Genomic DNA, 20,036 nt, shown 5'->3' with positions numbered 1-20,036 from the left:
AAATTAAGAAGACTGTTATTTCTTGTAGTCAAACTGGCTCATTTATCACCTTTATAAGGTCAAAGTCCAAGAGCAGTTCAATTAAATCCCACAGTCAAACGTTCCACTGTTAAAAGCGATGCAAACTAGTAATATCCGAATACTATCGCTAATTACATGTTGGTACGAATATGTGACGCAACCGTTGTAACTCAAACGGATTTATACCGCTAGAAAGTCAAGGAAATGTAGTCTTTGAAACTGTTTCTATTTATTCAGCGCGTGCTAACGGTCAGGATTGGTCCCACAGTTAGAAAATACATATTTATCTAAATTTTTTAATAAAGCGCTACCACAGAGCCTAATGTAATCGCTGAATTCCAGCACTCACGTCAAATTAAGAAGAAAGTTACTCCTTGGAGACCAATTGGCTCATTTATCACATTTATAAAGTCACAGTCCAGAATCAGTTCAATTAATTCCCACAGTCAATCGTTTCACTGTTAAAAGCAATACAACTTAGTAATATTGGAAAAAATCACTAAATACATGTTGGTACGAATATGTGACGCAACCGTTGTAACTCAGACGGATTGACACCGTTAGAAAGTCAATGAAATGCAGTTTTTGCAACTGTCTCTATTTATTCAGCGCGAACTAACGGCTAGGATTGGTCCCACAGTAAAGAATGACTTATTTATCTTAATTTTTTTAACAAAGCGCTACCACAGCGCCCAGTGTAATCGCTGAGTTCCAGCAATCATGTCAAATTAAGAAGACTGTTATTTCTTGTAGTCAAACTGGCTCATTTATCACATTTATAAGGTAAAATCCATAATCAATTTAATTAAGTCCCACAGTCAAACGTTTCACTGTTAAAATCGATGCAAACTAGTAATATCCGAATACTATTGCTAAATACATGTTGGTACGAATGTGTGACGCAACCGTTGTTACTCAAACGGATTTATACCGCTAGAAAGTCAATGAAATGTAGTCTTTGAAACTGTTCCTATTTATTCAGCGCGTGCTAACGGCCAGGATTGGTCCCACAGTAAGCAAAGACTTATTTATCTAAATTTTTTAATAAAGCGCTACAACAGAGCCTAATGTAATCGCTGAATTCAAGCACTCACGTCAAATTAAGAAGAAAGTTATTCCTTGGAGACCAATTGGCTCATTTATCACATTTATAAAGTCAAAGTCCAAAATCAGTTCAATTACTTCCCACAGTCAATCGTTTCACTGTTAAAAGCAATACAACTTAGTAATATTGGAAAAAATCAGTAAATACATGTTGGTACGAATATGTGACGCAACCGTTGTAACTCAAACGGATTTATACCGCTAGAAAGTCAATGAAATGTAGTCTTTGAAACTGTTCCTATTTATTCAGCGCGTGCTAACGGCCAGGATTAGTCCCACAGTAAGCAAAGACTTATTTATCTAAATTTTTTAATAAAGCGCTACCACAGGGCCTAGTGTACTCGCTGAATTCCAGCAATCATGTCGACTTAAGAAAAATGTTATTCCTTGGAGTCCAATTGGCTCATTTATCACATTTATAAGGTCACAGTCCAGAATCAGTTCAATTAAGTCCCACTGTCAACCGTTTTACTGTTAAAAGTGATACAACTTAGTAATATCGGAAAAAAATCACTAAATACATGTTGGTACGAATATGTGACGCAAACGTTGTAATTCAAACGGATTGACACCGTTAGAAAATCAATGAAATGTAGTTTTTGAAACTGTCTCTATTTCTTCAACGAGAACTAACGGCTAGGATTGGTCCCACAGTAAAAAATGACTTATTTATCTTAATTTTTTAATAAAGCGCTACCACAGCGCCCAGTGTAATCGCTGAGTTCCAGCAATCATGTCAAATTAAGAAGAATGTTAGTTCTTGTACTCAAACTGGCTCATTTATCACATTTATAAGGTCAAAGACCAAAATCAGTTCAATTAAGTCCCACAGTCAAACGTTTCACTGTTAAAAGCGATGCAACCTAGTAATATCCGAATACTATCGCTAAATACATGTTGGTACGAATATGTGACGCAATCGTTGTAACTTAAACGGATTAATGCCGCTAGAAAGTCAATGTATTGTAGTCTTTGGAACTGATCCTATTTATTCAGCGCGTGCTAACGGCCAGGATTGGTCCCACAGTAAGAAAAGTCTTATTTATCTAAATTTTTAAATAAAGCGCTACCACAGAGGCTAATGTAATGGCTGAATTCCAGTAATCATGTCAAATTAAGAAGAATGTTATTCCTTGGAGACCAATTGGCTTATTTATCACATTTATAAGGTCACAGTCCAGAATCAGTTCAATTAAGTCCCACAGTCAATCGTTTAACTGTTAAAATCGATACAACTTAGTAATATCGGAAAAAGAACACTAAATACATGTTGGTTCGAATATGTGACGCAAACGTTGTAACTCAAACGGATTGACACCGTTAGAAAATCAATGAAATTTAGTTTTTGAATCTGTCTCTATTTGTTCAACGCGAACTAACGGCTAGGATTGGTCCCACAGTAAAAAATGGCTTATTTAACTTAATTTTTTAATAAAGCGCTACCACAGCGCCCAGTGTAATCGCTGAGTTCCAGCAATCATGTCAAATTAAGAAGAATGTTAGTTCTTGTAGTCAAACTGGCTCATTTATCACATTTATAAGGTCAAAGTCCAAAATCAGTTCAATTAAGTCCCACAGTCAAACGTTTCACTGTTAAAAGCGATGCAAGCTAGTAATATCCGAATACTATCGCTAAATACATGTTGGTACGAATATGTGACGCAACTGTTGTAACGCAAACGGATTTATGCCGCTAGAAATTCCATGTAATGTACTCCTTGGAACTGATCCTATTTATTCAGCGCGTGCTAACGGCCAGGATTGGTCCCACAATAAGAAAAGTCTTATTTATCTTAGTTTTTAAATAAAGCGCTACCACAGCGCCCAGTGTAATCGCTGAATTCCAGCAATCATGTCAAATTAAGAAGAATGTTATTCCTTGGAGTCCAATTGGCTTATTTATCACATTTATAAGGTCACAGTCCAGAATCAGTTCAATTAAGTCCCACAGTCAATCGTTTCACTGTTAAAAGCGATACAACTTAGTAATATCGGAAAAAAAACACTAAACACATGTTGGTACGAATATGTGACGCAAACGTTGTAACTCAAACGGATTGACACCGTTAGAAAATCAATGAAATGTAGTTTTTGAAACTGTCTCTATTTGTTCAACGCGAACTAACGGCTAGGATTGGTCCCACAGTAAAAAATGACTTATTAATCTAGTTTTTTAATAAAGCGCTACCACAGCGCCCAGTGTAATCGCTGAGTTCCAGCAATCATGTCAAATTAAGAAGAATCTTATTCCTTGGAGTCCAATTGGCTCAATTATCACATTTATAAAGTCACAGTCCAGAATCAGTTCAATTAATTCCCACAGTCAATCGATTCACTGTTAAAAGCGATGCAACCTAGTAATATCCGAATACTATCGCTAAATACATGTTGGTACGAATATGTGACGCAAACGTTGTAACTCAAACGGATTTATAACACTAAAAAGTCAATGAAATGTAGTCTTTGAAACTGTTCTAATTTATTCAGCGAGTGCTAACGGCTAGGATTGGTCCCACAGTAAGAAATGTCTTATTTATCTAAAATTTTAAATAACTACCACAGAGCCTAATGTAATCGCTGAATTCCAGCAATCATGTCAAATTAAGAAGAATTTAATTGCTTGGAGACCAATTGGCTCATTTATCACATTTATGAGGTCACAGTCCAGAATCAGTTCAATTAATTCCCACAGTCAATCGTTTCACTGTTAAAAGCGATACAACTTGGTAATATCGGAAAAAGAACACTAAATACATGTTGGTTCGAATATATGACGCAAACGTTGTAACTCAAACGGATTGACACCGTTAGAAAATCAATGAAATGTAGTTTTTGAATTTGTCTCTATTTGTTCAACGCGAACTAACGGCTAGGATTGGTCCCACAGTGAAAAATGACATATTGATCTTAATTTTTTAATAAAGCGCTATCGCAGCGCCCAGTGTAATCGCTAAGTTCCAGCAATCATGTCAAATTAAGAAGAATGTTAGTTCTTGTAGTCAAACTGGCTCATTTATCACATTTATAAGGTCAAAGTCCAAAATCAGTTCAATTAAGTCCCACAGTCAAACGTTTCACTGTTAAAAGCGATGCAAGCTAGTAATATCCGAATACTATCGCTAAATACATGTTGGTACGAATATGTGACGCAACCGTTGTAACGCAAACGGATTTATGCAGCCTGAAAGTCAATGTAATGTAGTCTTTGGAACTGATCCTATTTATTCAGCGCGTGCTAACGGCCAGGATTGGTCCCACAATAAGAAAAGTCTTATTTATCTAAATTTTTAAATAAAGCGCTACGACAGAGCCTAATGTAATCGATGAATTCCAGTACTCACGTCAAAGTAAGAAGAAAGTTATTCGTTGGAGACCAATTGGCTCATTTATCACATTTATAAAGTCACAGTCCAGAATCAGTTCAATTAATTCCCACAGTCAATCGTTTCACTGTTGAAAGCAATACAACTTAGTAATATTGGAAAAAATCACTAAATACATGTTGGTACGAATATGTGACGCAACCGTTGTAACTCAAACGGATTGACACCGTTAGAAAGTCAATGTAATGTAGTCTTTGAAACTGTTCTTATTTATTCAGCGGGTGTTAACGTCCAGGATTGGTCCCACAGTAAAAAAAGACTTATCTATCAAAATTTTTTAATAAAACGCTTCCACAGAGCCTAATGTAATCGCTGAATTCCAGCACTCACGTCAAATTAAGAAGAAAGATATTCCTTGGAGACCAATTGGCTCACTTATCAGATTTATAAGGTCACAGTCCAGAATCAGTTCAATTAAGTCCCACAGTCAATCGTTTCACTGTTAAAAGCGATACAACTTAGTAATATCGGAAAAAGAACACTAAATACATGTTGGTTCGAATATGTGACGCAAACGTTGTAACTCAAACAGATTGACACCGTTAGAAAATCAATGAAATTTAGTTTTTGAATCTGTCTCTATTTGTTCAACGCGAACTAACGGCTAGGATTAGTCCCACAGTAAAAAATGACTTATTTATCTTAATTTTTTAATAAAGCGCTACCACAGCGCGCAGTGTAATCGCTGAATTCCAGCACTCACGTCAAATTAAGAAGAAAGATATTCCTTGGAGTCCAATTGGCTCAATTATCACATTTATAAGGTCAAAGTCCAAGAGCAGTTCAATTAAATCCCACAGTCAAACGTTTCACTGTTAAAAGCGATCCAACCTAGTAATAGCCGAATATTATCGGTAAATACATGTTGGTACGAATATGTGACGCAACCGTTGTAACTCAAACGGATTTATAACACTAAAAAGTCAATGAAATGTAGTCTTTGAAACTGTTCTTATTTATTCAGCGCGTGCTAACGGCCAGGATTGGTCCCACAATAAGAAAAGTCTTATTTATCTAAATTTTTAAATAAAGCGCTACGACAGAGCCTAATGTAATCGATGAATTCCAGTACTCACGTCAAAGTAAGAAGAAAGTTATTCGTTGGAGACCAATTGGCTCATTTATCACATTTATAAAGTCACAGTCCAGAATCAGTTCAATTAATTCCCACAGTCAATCGTTTCACTGTTGAAAGCAATACAACTTAGTAATATTGGAAAAAATCACTAAATACATGTTGGTACGAATATGTGACGCAACCGTTGTAACTCAAACGGATTGACACCGTTAGAAAGTCAATGTAATGTAGTCTTTGAAACTGTCTCTATTTGTTCAACGCGAACTAACGGCTAGGATTAGTCCCACAGTAAAAAATGACTTATTTATCTTAATTTTTTAATAAAGCGCTACCACAGCGCGCAGTGTAATCGCTGAATTCCAGCACTCACGTCAAATTAAGAAGAAAGATATTCCTTGGAGTCCAATTGGCTCAATTATCACATTTATAAGGTCAAAGTCCAAGAGCAGATCAATTAAATCCCACAGTCAAACGTTTCACTGTTAAAAGCGATCCAACCTAGTAATAGCCGAATATTATCGGTAAATACATGTTGGTACGAATATGTGACGCAACCGTTGTAACTCAAACGGATTTATAACACTAAAAAGTCAATGAAATGTAGTCTTTGAAACTGTTCTTATTTATTCAGCGAGTGCTAACGGCCAGGATTGGTCCCACAGTAAGAAAAGTCTTATTTATCTAAAATTTTAAATAACTACCACAGAGCCTAATGTAATCGCTGAATTCCAGCAATCATGTCAAATTAAGAAGAATGTAATTGCTTGGACACCAATTGGCTCATTTATCACATTTATGAGGTCACAGTCCAGAATCAGTTCAATTAATTCCCACAGTCAATCGTTTCACTATTAAAAGCGTTACAACTTGGTAATATCGGAAAAAGAACACTAAATACATGTTGGTTCGAATATGTGACGCAAACGTTGTAACTCAAACGGATTGACACCGTTAGAAAATCAATGAAATGTAGTTTTTGAATCTGTCTCTATTTGTTCAACGCGAACTAACGGCTAGGATTTGTCCCACAATAAAAAATGACTTATTTATCTTAATTTTTTAATAAAGCGCTACCACAGCGCCCAGTGTAATCGCTAAGTTCCAGCAATCATGTCAAATTAAGAAGAATGTTAGTTCTTGTAGTCAAACTGGCTCATTTATCACATTTATAAGGTCAAAGTCCAAAATCAGTTCAATTAAGTCCCACAGTCAAACGTTTCACTGTTAAAAGCGATGCAAGCTAGTAGTATCCGAATACTATCGCTAAATAAATGTTGGTACGAATATGTGACGCAACCGTTGTAATGCAAACGGATTTATGCCGCCTGAAAGTCAATGTAATGTAGTCTTTGGAACTGATCCTATTTATTCAGCGCGTGCTAACGGCCAGGATTGGTCCCACAATAAGAAAAGTCTTATTTATCTAAATTTTTAAATAAAGCGCTACCACAGAGCCTAATGTAATCGCTGAATTCCAGCACTCACGTCAAATTAAGAAGAAAGTTATTCCTTGGAGACCAATTGGCTCATTTATCACATTTATAAAGTCACAGTCCAGAATCAGTTCAATTAATTCTCACAGTCAATCGTTTCACTGTTGAAAGCAATACAACTTAGTAATATTGGAAAAAATCACTAAATATATGTTGGTACGAATATGTGACGCAACCGTTGTAACTCAAACGGATTGACACCGTTAGAAAGTCAATGAAATGTAGTCTTTGAAACTGTTCTTATTTATTCAGCGGGTGTTAACGGCCAGGATTGGTCCCACAGTAAAAAAAGTCTTATTTATCTAATTTTTTTAATAAAACGCTTCCACAGAGCCTAATGTAATCGCTGAATTCCAGCACTCACGTCAAATTAAAAAGAAAGTTATTCCTTGGAGACCAATTGGCTCATTTATCACATTTATAAAGTCACAGTCCAGAATCAGTTCAATTAATTCCCACAGTCAATCGATTCACTGTTAAAAGCAATACAACTTAGTAATATTGGAAAAAATCAATAAATACATGTTGGTACGAATATGTGACGCAACCGTTGTAACTCAAACGGATTGACACCGTTAGAAAGTCAATGAAATGCAGTTTTTGCAACTGTCTCTATTTCTTCAGCGCGAACTAACGGCTAGGATTGGTCCCACAGTAAAGATTGACTTATTTATCATAATTTTTTTAACAAAGCGCTACCACAGCGCCCAGTGTAATCGCTGAGTTCCAGCAATCATGTCAAATTAAGAAGACTGTTATGTCTTGTAGTCAAACTGGCTCATTTATCACCTTTATAAGGTCAAAGTCCAAGAGCAGTTCAATTAAATCCCACAGTCAAGCGTTTCACTGTTAAAAGCGATGCAAGCTAGTAGTATCCGAATACTATCGCTAAATACATGTTGGTACGAATATGTGACGCAACCGTTGTAACGCAAACGGATTTATGCCGCCTGAAAGTCAATGTAATGTAGTCTTTGGAACTGATCCTATTTATTCAGCGCGTGCTAACGGCCAGGATTGGTCCCACAATAAGAAAAGTCTTATTTATCTAAATTTTTAAATAAAGCGCTACCACAGAGCCTAATGTAATCGCTGAATTCCAGCACCCACGTCAAATTAAGAAGAAAGTTATTCCTTGGAGACGAATTGGCTCATTTATCACATTTATAAAGTCACAGTCCAAAATCAGTTCAATTAACTCCCACAGTCAATCGTTTCACTGTTGAAAGCAATACAACTTAGTAATATTGGAAAAAATCACTAAATACATGTTGGTACGAAGATGTGACGCAACCGTTGTAACTCAAACGGATTGACACCGTTAGAAAGTTAATGAAATGTAGTCTTTGAAACTGTTCTTATTTATTCAGCGGGTGTTAACGGCCAGGATTGGTCCCACAGTAAAAAAAGACTTATTTATCTAATTTTTTTAATAAAATGCTTCCACAGAGCCTAATGTAATCGCTGAATTCCAGCACTCACATCAAATTAAGAAGAAAGTTATTCCTTGGAGACCAATTGGCTCATTTATCACATTTATAAAGTCACAGTCCAGAATCAGTTCAATTAATTCCGACAGTCAATCGATTCACTGTTAAAAGCAATACAACTTAGTAATATTGGAAAAAATCAATAAATACATGTTGGTACGAATATGTGACGCAACCGTTGTAACTCAAACGGATTGACACCGTTAGAAAGTCAATGAAATGCAGTTTTTGCAACTGTCTCTATTTCTTCAGCGCGAACTAACGGCTAGGATTGGTCCCACAGTAAAGATTGACTTATTTATCATAATTTTTTTAACAAAGCGCTACCACAGCGCCCGGTGTAATCGCTGAGTTCCAGCAATCATGTCAAATTAAGAAGAAAGTTACTCCTTGGAGACCAATTGGCTCATTTATCACATTTATAAAGTCACAGTCCAGAATCAGTTCAATTAAATCCCACAGTCAAACGTTTCACTGTTAAAAGCGATGCAAACTAGTAATATCCGAATACTATCGCTAATTACATGTTGGTACGAATATGTGACGCAACCGTTGTAACTCAAACGGATTTATACCGCTAGAAAGTCAAGGAAATGTAGTCTTTGAAACTGTTTCTATTTATTCAGCGCGTGCTAACGGTCAGGATTGGTCCCAAAGTTAGAAATTACATATTTATCTAAATTTTTTAATAAAGCGCTACCACAGAGCCTAATGTAATCGCTGAATTCCAGCACTCACGTCAAATTAAGAAGAAAGTTACTCCTTGGAGACCAATTGGCTCATTTATCACATTTATAAAGTTACAGTCCAGAATCAGTTCAATTAATTCTCACAGTCAATCGTTTCACTGTTAAAAGCAATACAACTTAGTAATATTGGAAAAAATCACTAAATACATGTTGGTACGAATATGTGACGCAACCGTTGTAGCTCAAACGGATTGACACCGTTAGAAAGTCAATGATATGCAGTTTTTGCAACTGTCTCTATTTCTTCAGCGCGAACTAACGGCTAGGATTGGTCCCACAGTAAAGATTGACTTATTTATCATAATTTTTTTAACAAAGCGCTACCACAGCGCCCAGTGTAATCGCTGAGTTCCAGCAATCATGTCAAATTAAGAAGACTGTTATGTCTTGTAGTCAAACTGGCTCATTTATCACCTTTATAAGGTCAAAGTCCAAGAGCAGTTCAATTAAATCCCACAGTCAAACGTTTCACTGTTAAAAGCGATGCAAACTAGTAATATCCGAATACTATCGCTAATTACATGTTGGTACGAATATGTGACGCAACCGTTGTAACTCAAACGGATTTATACCGCTAGAAAGTCAAGGAAATGTAGTCTTTGAAACTGTTTCTATTTATTCAGCGCGTGCTAACGGTCAGGATTGGTCCCAAAGTTAGAAATTACATATTTATCTAAATTTTTTAATAAAGCGCTACCACAGAGCCTAATGTAATCGCTGAATTCCAGCACTCACGTCAAATTAAGAAGAAAGTTACTCCTTGGAGACCAATTGGCTCATTTATCACATTTATAAAGTCACAGTCCAGAATCAGTTCAATTAATTCTCACAGTCAATCGTTTCACTGTTAAAAGCAATACAACTTAGTAATATTGGAAAAAATCACTAAATACATGTTGGTACGAATATGTGACGCAACCGTTGTAGCTCAAACGGATTGACACCGTTAGAAAGTCAATGATATGCAGTTTTTGCAACTGTCTCTATTTCTTCAGCGCGAACTAACGGCTAGGATTGGTCCCACAGTAAAGATTGACTTATTTATCATAATTTTTTTAACAAAGCGCTACCACAGCGCCCAGTGTAATCGCTGAGTTCCAGCAATCATGTCAAATTAAGAAGACTGTTATGTCTTGTAGTCAAACTGGCTCATTTATCACCTTTATAAGGTCAAAGTCCAAGAGCAGTTCAATTAAATCCCACAGTCAAACGTTTCACTGTTAAAAGCGATGCAAGCTAGTAGTATCCGAATACTATCGCTAAATACATGTTGGTACGAATATGTGACGCAACCGTTGTAACTCAAACGGATTTATACCGCTAGAAAGTCAAGGAAATGTAGTCTTTGAAACTGTTTCTATTTATTCAGCGCGTGCTAACGGTCAGGATTGGTCCCAAAGTTAGAAATTACATATTTATCTAAATTTTTTAATAAAGCGCTACCACAGAGCCTAATGTAATCGCTGAATTCCAGCACTCACGTCAAATTAAGAAGAAAGTTACTCCTTGGAGACCAATTGGCTCATTTATCACATTTATAAAGTCACAGTCCAGAATCAGTTCAATTAATTCTCACAGTCAATCGTTTCACTGTTAAAACCAATACAACTTAGTAATATTGGAAAAAATCACTAAATACATGTTGGTACGAATATGTGACGCAACCGTTGTAGCTCAAACGGATTGACACCGTTAGAAAGTCAATGATATGCAGTTTTTGCAACTGTCTCTATTTCTTCAGCGCGAACTAACGGCTAGGATTGGTCCCACAGTAAAGATTGACTTATTTATCATAATTTTTTTAACAAAGCGCTACCACAGCGCCCAGTGTAATCGCTGAGTTCCAGCAATCATGTCAAATTAAGAAGACTGTTATGTCTTGTAGTCAAACTGGCTCATTTATCACCTTTATAAGGTCAAAGTCCAAGAGCAGTTCAATTAAATCCCACAGTCAAACGTTTCACTGTTAAAAGCGATGCAAACTAGTAATATCCGAATACTATCGCTAATTACATGTTGGTACGAATATGTGACGCAACCGTTGTAACTCAAACGGATTTATACCGCTAGAAAGTCAAGGAAATGTAGTCTTTGAAACTGTTTCTATTTATTCAGCGCGTGCTAACGGTCAGGATTGGTCCCAAAGTTAGAAATTACATATTTATCTAAATTTTTTAATAAAGCGCTACCACAGAGCCTATTGTAATCGTTGAATTCCAGCACTCACGTCAAATTAAGAAGAAAGTTACTCCTTGGAGACCAATTGGCTCATTTATCACATTTTTAAAAGTCACAGTCCAGAATCAGTTCAATTAATTCTCACAGTCAATCGATTCACTGTTAAAAGCAATACAACTTAGTAATATTAGAAAAAATCAATAAATACATGTTGGTACGAATATGTGACGCAACCGTTGTAGCTCAAACGGATTGACACCGTTAGAAAGTCAATGAAATGCAAATTTTGCAACTGTCTCTATTTCTTCAGCGCGAACTAACGGCTAGGATTGGTCCCACAGTAAAAATTGACTTATTTATCATAATTTTTTTAACAAAGCGCTACCACAGCGCCCGGTGTAATCGCTGAGTTCCAGCAATCATGTCAAATTAAGAAGAAAGTTACTCCTTGGAGACCAATTGGCTCATTTATCACATTTATAAAGTCACAGTCCAGAATCAGTTCAATTAAATCCCACAGTCAAACGTTTCACTGTTAAAAGCGATGCAAACTAGTAATATCCGAATACTATCGCTAATTACATGTTGGTACGAATATGTGACGCAACCGTTGTAACTCAAACGGATTTATACCGCTAGAAAGTCAAGGAAATGTAGTCTTTGAAACTGTTTCTATTTATTCAGCGCGTGCTAACGGTCAGGATTGGTCCCACAGTTAGAAATTACATATTTATCTAAATTTTTTAATAAAGCGCTACCACAGAGCCTAATGTAATCGCTGAATTCCAGCACTCACGTCAAATTAAGAAGAAAGTTACTCCTTGGAGACCAATTGGCTCATTTATCACATTTATAAAGTCACAGTCCAGAATCAGTTCAATTAATTCTCACAGTCAATCGTTTCACTGTTAAAAGCAATACAACTTAGTAATATTGGAAAAAATCACTAAATACATGTTGGTACGAATATGTGACGCAACCGTTGTAGCTCAAACGGATTGACACCGTTAGAAAGTCAATGAAATGCAGTTTTTGCAACTGTCTCCATTTCTTCAGCGCGAACCAACGGCTAGGATTGGTCCCACAGTAAAGAATGACTTATTTATATTAATTTTTTTAACAAAGCGCTACCAAAGCGCCCAGTGTAATCGCTGAGTTCCAGCAATCATGTCAAATTAAGAAGAATGTTATTTCTTGTAGTCAAACTGGCTCATTTATCCTATTTATAAGGTCAAAGTCCAAAATCAGTTCAATTATGTCCCACAGTCAAACGTTTCACTGTTAAAATCGATGCAAACTAGTAATATCCGAATACTATCGCTAAATACATGTTGTTTTAAATATGTGACGCAACCGTTGTAACTCAAACGGATTTATACCGCTACAAAGTCAATGAAATGTAGTCTTTGAAACTGTTCCTATTTATTCAGCACGTGCTAACGGCCAGGATTGGTCCCACAGTAAGAAAAGACTTATTTATCTAAATTATTTAATAAAGCGCTACCACAGAGCCTAATGTAATCGCTGAGTTCCAGCAATCATGTCACATTAAGAAGACTGTTATGTCTTGTAGTCAAACTGGCTCATTTATCACCTTTATAAGGTCAAAGTCCAAGAGCAGTTCAATTAAATCCCACAGTCAAACGTTTCACTGTTAAAAGCGATGCAAACTAGTAATATCCGAATACTATCGCTAAATACATGTTGGTACGAATATGTGACGCAACCGTTGTAACTCAAACGGATTTATACCGCTAGAAAGTCAAGGAAATGTAGTCTTTGAAACTGTTTCTATTTATTCAGCGCGTGCTAACGGTCAGGATTGGTCCCACAGTTAGAAAATACTTATTTATCTAAATTTTTTAATAAAGCGCTACCACAGAGCCTAATGTAATCGCTGAATTCCAGCACTCACGTCAAATTAAGAAGAAAGTTACTCCTTGGAGACCAATTGGCTCATTTATCACATTTATAAAGTCACAGTCCAGAATCAGTTCAATTAATTCCCACAGTCAATCGTTTCACTGTTAAAAGCAATACAACTTAGTAATATTGGAAAAAATCACTAAATACATGTTGGTACGAATATGTGACGCAACCGTTGAAACCCAATCGGATTGACACCGTTAGAAAGTCAATGAAATGCAGTTTTTGCAACTGTCTCTATTTATTCAGCGCGAACTAACTGCTAGGATTGGTCCCACAGTAAAGATTGACTTATTTATCATAATTTTTTTAACAAAGCGCTACCACAGCGCCCAGCGTAATCGCTGAGTTCCACCAATCATGTCAAATTAAGAAGACTGTTATTTCTTGTAGTCAAACTGGCTCATTTATCACCTTTATAAGGTCAAAGTCCAGGAGCAGTTCAATTAAATCCCACAGTCAAACGTTTCACTGTTAAAAGCGATGCAAACTAGTAATATCCGAATACTATCGCTAAATACATGTTGGTACGAATATGTGACGCAACCGTTGTAACTCAAACCGATTTATACCGCTAGAAAGTCAAGGAAATGTAGTCTTTGAAACTGTTTCTATTTATTCAGCGCGTGCTAACGGCCAGGATTGGTCCCACAGTAAGAAAAGTCTTATTTATCGAAAATTTTAAATAAAGCGCTACAACAGAGCCTAATGTAATCGCTGAATTCCAGCAATCATGTCAAATTAAGAAAAATGTTATTGCTTGGAGACCAATTGTCTCATTTATCACATTTATGAGGTCACAGTCCACAATCAGTTCAATTAATTCCCACAGTCAATCGTTTCCCTGTTAAAAGCAATATAACTTAGTAATATTGGAAGAAAACCACTAAATACATGTTGGTACGAATATGTGACGCAACTGTTGCAACTCAAACGGATTTATGCCGCTAGAAAGTCAATGAAATGTAGTTTTTGATACAGTCTCTATTTCTTCAATGCACAATAACGGCTAGGATTGGTCCCACAGTAAAAAATGACTTATTTATCTGAATTTTTTAATAAAGCGCCACCATAGCGCCCAGTGTAATCGCTGAGTTCCAGCAATCATGTCAAATTAAGAAGAATGTTATTTCTTGTAGTCAAACTGGCTCATTTATCACATTTATAAGGTCAAAGTCCAAAATCAGTACAATTATGTCCCACAGGCAAACGTTTCACTGTCAAAATCGATGCAAACTAGTAATATCCGAATACTATCGCTAAATACATGTTGTTTTAAATATGTGACGCAACCGTTGTAACTCAAACGGATTTATACCGCTAGAAAGTCAGTGAAATGTAGTCTTTGAAACTGTTCCCATTTATTCAGCGCGTGCTAACGGCCAGGATTGGTCCCACAGTAAGAAAAGTCTTATTTATCTAAAATTTTAAATAACTACCACAGAGCCTAATGTAATCGCTGAATTCCAGCAATCATGTCAAATTAAGAAGAATGTAATTGCTTGGACACCAATTGGGTCATTTATCACATTTATGAGGTCACAGTCCAGAATCAGTTCAATTAATTCCCACAGTCAATCGTTTCACTGTTAAAAGAAATACAACTTAGTAATATTGGAAGAAAATCACTAAATACATGTTGGTACGAATATGTGACGCAACCGTTGTAACTCAAACAGATTTATGCCGCTAGAAAGTCAATGAAATGTAGTTTTTGAAACAGTCTCTATTTCTTCAATGCGCGATAAGAGCTAGGATTTGTCCCACAGTAAAAAATGACTTATTTATCTGAATTTTTTAACAAAGCGCTACCATTGCGCCCAGTGTAATCGCTGAGTTCCAGCAATCATGTCAAATTAAGAAGAATGTTATTTCTTGTAGTCAAACTGGCTCATTTATCACATTTATAAGGTAAAAGTCCATAATCAGTTCAATTATGTCCCACAGTCAAACGTTTCACTGTTGAAATCGATGCAAACTAGTAATATCCGAATACTATCGCTAAATTCATGTTGGTACGAATATGTGACGCAACCGTTGTAATTCAAACGGATTTATACCGCTAGAAAGTCAATGAAATGTAGTCTTTGAAACTGTTCCTATTTATTCAGCGCGTGCTAACGGCCAGGATTGGTCCCACAGTAAGCAAAGATTTGTTTATCTAAATTTTTTAATAAAGCACTACCACAGAGCCTAATGTAATCGCTGAATTCCAGCAATCATGTCAAATTAAGAAAAATGTTATTGCTTGGAGACCAATTGGCTCATTTATCACATTTATAAGGTCAAAGTCCAGAATCAGTTCAATTAATTCCCACAGTCAATCGTTTCACTGTTAAAAGCAATACAACTTAGTAATGTTGGAAAAAATCACTAAATACATGTTGGTACGAATATGTGACGCAACCGTTGTAACTCAAACGTATTATGCCGCTAGAAAGTCAATGAAATGTAGTCTTTGAAACTGTTCTTATTTATTCTGCGCGACTTATTTATCTAAGTTTCTAAATAAAGCGCTACGACAGAGCCTAATGTAATCGCTGAATTCCAGCAATCATGTCAAATTAAGAAGAATGTTATTGCTTGGAGACCAATTGGCTCATTTATCACATTTATAAGGTCAAAGTCCAAAATCAGTTCAATTATGTCCCACAGTCAAACGTTTCACTGTTAAAATCGATGCAAACTAGTAATATCCGAATACTATCGCTAAATACATGTTTGTACGAATATGTGACGCAACCGTTGTAACTCAAACGGATTTATACCGCTAGAAAGTCAATGAAATGTAGTCTTTGAAACTGTTCCTATTTTTTCAGCGCGTGCTAACGGCCAGGATTATTCCCACAGTAAGAAAAGACTTATTTATCTAAATTTTTTATTAAAGCACTACCCCAGAGCCTAAAGTAATCGCTGAATTCCAGCACTCACGTCAAATTAAGAAGAAAGTTATTCCTTGTAGACCAATTGGCTCATTTATCACATTTATAAAGTCACAGTCCAGAATCAGTTCAATTAATTCCCACAGTCAATCGTTTCACTGTTAAAAGCAATACAACTTAGTAATATTGGAAAAAATCACTAAATACATGTCGGTACGAATATGTGACGCAACTGTTGTAACTCAAACGTATTATGCCGCTAGAAAGTCAATGAAATGTAGTCTTTGAAACAGATCTTATTTATTCAGTGCGTGCTAACGGCCAGGACTGGTCCCACAGTAAGAAAAGTCTTATTTATCTAAAATTTTAAATAAAGCGCTACCATAGCGACCAGTGTAATCGCTGAGTTCCAGCAATCATGTCAAATTAAGATGAATGTTATTTCTTGTAGTCAAACTGGCTCATTTATCACATTTATAAGGTCAAAGTCCAAAATCAGTTCAATTATGTCCCACAGTCAAAGGTTTCACTGTTAAAATCGATGCAAACTAGTAATATCCGAATACTATCGCTAAATACATGTTGGTATGAATATGTGACGCAACCGTTGTAACTCAAGCGGATTTATACCGCTAGAAAGTCAATGAAATGTAGTCTTTGAAACTGTTCCTATTTATTCAGCGCGTGCTAACGGCCAGGATTGGTCCCAAAGTAAGAATAGACTTCTTTATCTAAATATTTTAATAAAGCGCTACCACAGAGCCTAATGTAATCGCTGAATTCCAGCACTCACGTCAATTTAAGAAGAAAGTTATTCCTTGGAGACCAATTGGCTCATTTATGACATTTATAAAGTCACAGTCCAGTATCAGTTCAATTAATTCCCACAGTCAATCGTTTCACTGTTAAAAGCAATACAACTTAGTAATATTGGAAAAAATCACTAAATACATGTTGGTACGAATATGTGACGCAACCGTTGTAACTCAAACGGATTGACACCGTTAGAAAGTCAATGAAATGCAGTTTTTGCAACTGTCTCTATTTCTTCAGCGCAAACTAACGGCTAGGATTGGTCCCACAGTAAAGAATGACTTATTTATCTAAAATTTTAAATAAAGCGCTACCATAGCGACCAGTGTAATCGCTGAGTTCCAGCAATCATGTCAAATTAAGATGAATGTTATTTCTTGTAGTCAAACTGGCTCATTTATCACATTTATAAGGTCAAAGTCCAAAATCAGTTCAATTATGTCCCACAGTCAAAGGTTTCACTGTTAAAATCGATGCAAACTAGTAATATCCGAATACTATCGCTAAATACATGTTGGTATGAATATGTGACGCAACCGTTGTAACTCAAGCGGATTTATACCGCTAGAAAGTCAATGAAATGTAGTCTTTGAAACTGTTCCTATTTATTCAGCGCGTGCTAACGGCCAGGATTGGTCCCAAAGTAAGAATAGACTTCTTTATCTAAATATTTTAATAAAGCGCTACCACAGAGCCTAATGTAATCGCTGAATTCCAGCACTCACGTCAATTTAAGAAGAAAGTTATTCCTTGGAGACCAATTGGCTCATTTATCACATTTATAAAGTCACAGTCCAGTATCAGTTCAATTAATTCCCACAGTCAATCGTTTCACTGTTAAAAGCAATACAACTTAGTAATATTGGAAAAAATCACTAAATACATGTTGGTACGAATATGTGACGCAACCGTTGTAACTCAAACGGATTGACACCGTTAGAAAGTCAATGAAATGCAGTTTTTGCAACTGTCTCTATTTCTTCAGCGCAAACTAACGGCTAGGATTGGTCCCACAGTAAAGAATGACTTATTTATCTTAATTTTTTTAACAAAGCGCTACCTCAGCGCCCAGTGTAATCGCTGAGTTCCAGCAATGGTGTCAAATTAAGAAGACTGTTATTTCTTGTAGTCAAATTGGCTTATTTATCACATTTATAATGTCAATGTCCAAAATCAGTTCAATTAAGTCCCACAGTCAAACGTTTCACTGTTAAAAGCGATGCAACCTAGTAATATCCGAATACTATCGCTAAATACATGTTGGTACGAATATGTGACGCAACCGTTGTAACTCAAACGGATTTATAACGCTAAAAAGTCAATGAAATGTAGTCTTTGAAACTGTTCTTATTTATTCAGCGAGTGCTAACGGCCAGGATTGGTCCCACAGTAAGAAAAGACTTATTTATCTAAATTTTTTAATAAAGCGCTACCACAGAGCCTAATGTAATCGGTGAATTCCAGCACTCACGTCAAATTAAGAAGAAAGTTATTCCTTGGAGACCAATTGGCTCATTTATCACATTTATAAAGTCACAGTCCAGTATCAGTTCAATTAATTCCCACAGTCAATCGTTTTACTGTTAAAAGCAATACAACTTAGTAATATTGGAAAAAATCACTAAATACATGTTGGTACGAATATGTGAGGCAACCGTTGAAACTCAAACGGATTTATGCCGCTAGAAAGTCAATGAAATGTAGTTTTTGAAACAGTCTCTAATTCTTCAATGCGCGATAACGGCTAGGATTGGTTCCACAGTAAAAAATGACTTATTTATCTGAATTTTTTAATAAAGCGCTACCATAGCGCCCAGTGTAATCGCTGAGTTCCAGCAATCATGTCAAATTAAGAAGAATGTTATTTCTTGTAGTCAAATTGGCTCATTTATCACATTTATAAGGTCAAAGTCCAAAATCAGTTCAATTATGTCCCACAGTCAAACGTTCCACTGTTAAAATCGATGCAAACTAGTAATATCCGAATACTATCGTTAAATACATGTTGGTACAAATATGTGACGCAACCGTTGTAACTCAAACGGATTTATACCGCTAGAAAGTCAATGAAATGTAGTCTTTGAAACTGTTCCTATTTATTCAGCGCGTGCTAACGGCCAGGATTGGTCCCACAGTAAAAAAAGACTTATTTATCTAAATTTTTTAATAAAGCGCCACCACAGAGACTAATGTAATCGCTGAATTCCAGCACTTACGTCAAATTAAGAAGAAAGTTATTCCTTGGAGACCAATTGGCTCATTTATCACATTTATGAGGTCACAGTCCAGAATCAGTTCAATTAATTCCTAGAGTCAATCGTTTTACTGTTAGAAGCAATATAACTTAGTAATATTGGAAGAAAATCACTAAATACATGTTGGTACGAATATGTGACGCAACCGTTGTAACTCAAACGGATTTATACCGCTAGAAAGTCAATGAAATGTAGTTTTTGATACAGTATCTATTTTTTCAATGCGTAATAACGGCTAGGATTGGTCCCACAGTAAAAAATGACTTATTTATCTGAATTTTTTAATAAAGCGCCACCATAGCGCCCAGTGTAATCGCTGAGTTCCAGCAATCATGTAAAATTAAGAAGAATGTTATTCCTTGGATACCAATTGGCTCATTTATCACATTTATAACGTCAAAGTCTAAAATCAGTTCAATTATGTCCCACAGTTAAACGTTTTACTGTTAAAATCGATGCAAACTAGTGTTATCCGAATACTATCGCTAAATACATGTTGGTATGAATATGTGACGCAACCGTTGTAACTCAAACGGATTTATACCGCTAGAAAGTCAATGAAATGTAGTCTTTGAAACTGTTCCTATTTATTCAGCGCGTGCTAACGGCCAGGATTGGTCCCACAGTAAGAAAAGATTATTTATCTAATTTTTTAATAAAGCGC

The sequence above is a fragment of the Hydractinia symbiolongicarpus genome, chromosome 7 (genome assembly GCF_029227915.1).
Source record: "Hydractinia symbiolongicarpus strain clone_291-10 chromosome 7, HSymV2.1, whole genome shotgun sequence".
Taxonomy (NCBI): domain Eukaryota; kingdom Metazoa; phylum Cnidaria; class Hydrozoa; order Anthoathecata; family Hydractiniidae; genus Hydractinia; species Hydractinia symbiolongicarpus.
Note: the sequence above shows the minus strand (reverse complement) of the source record.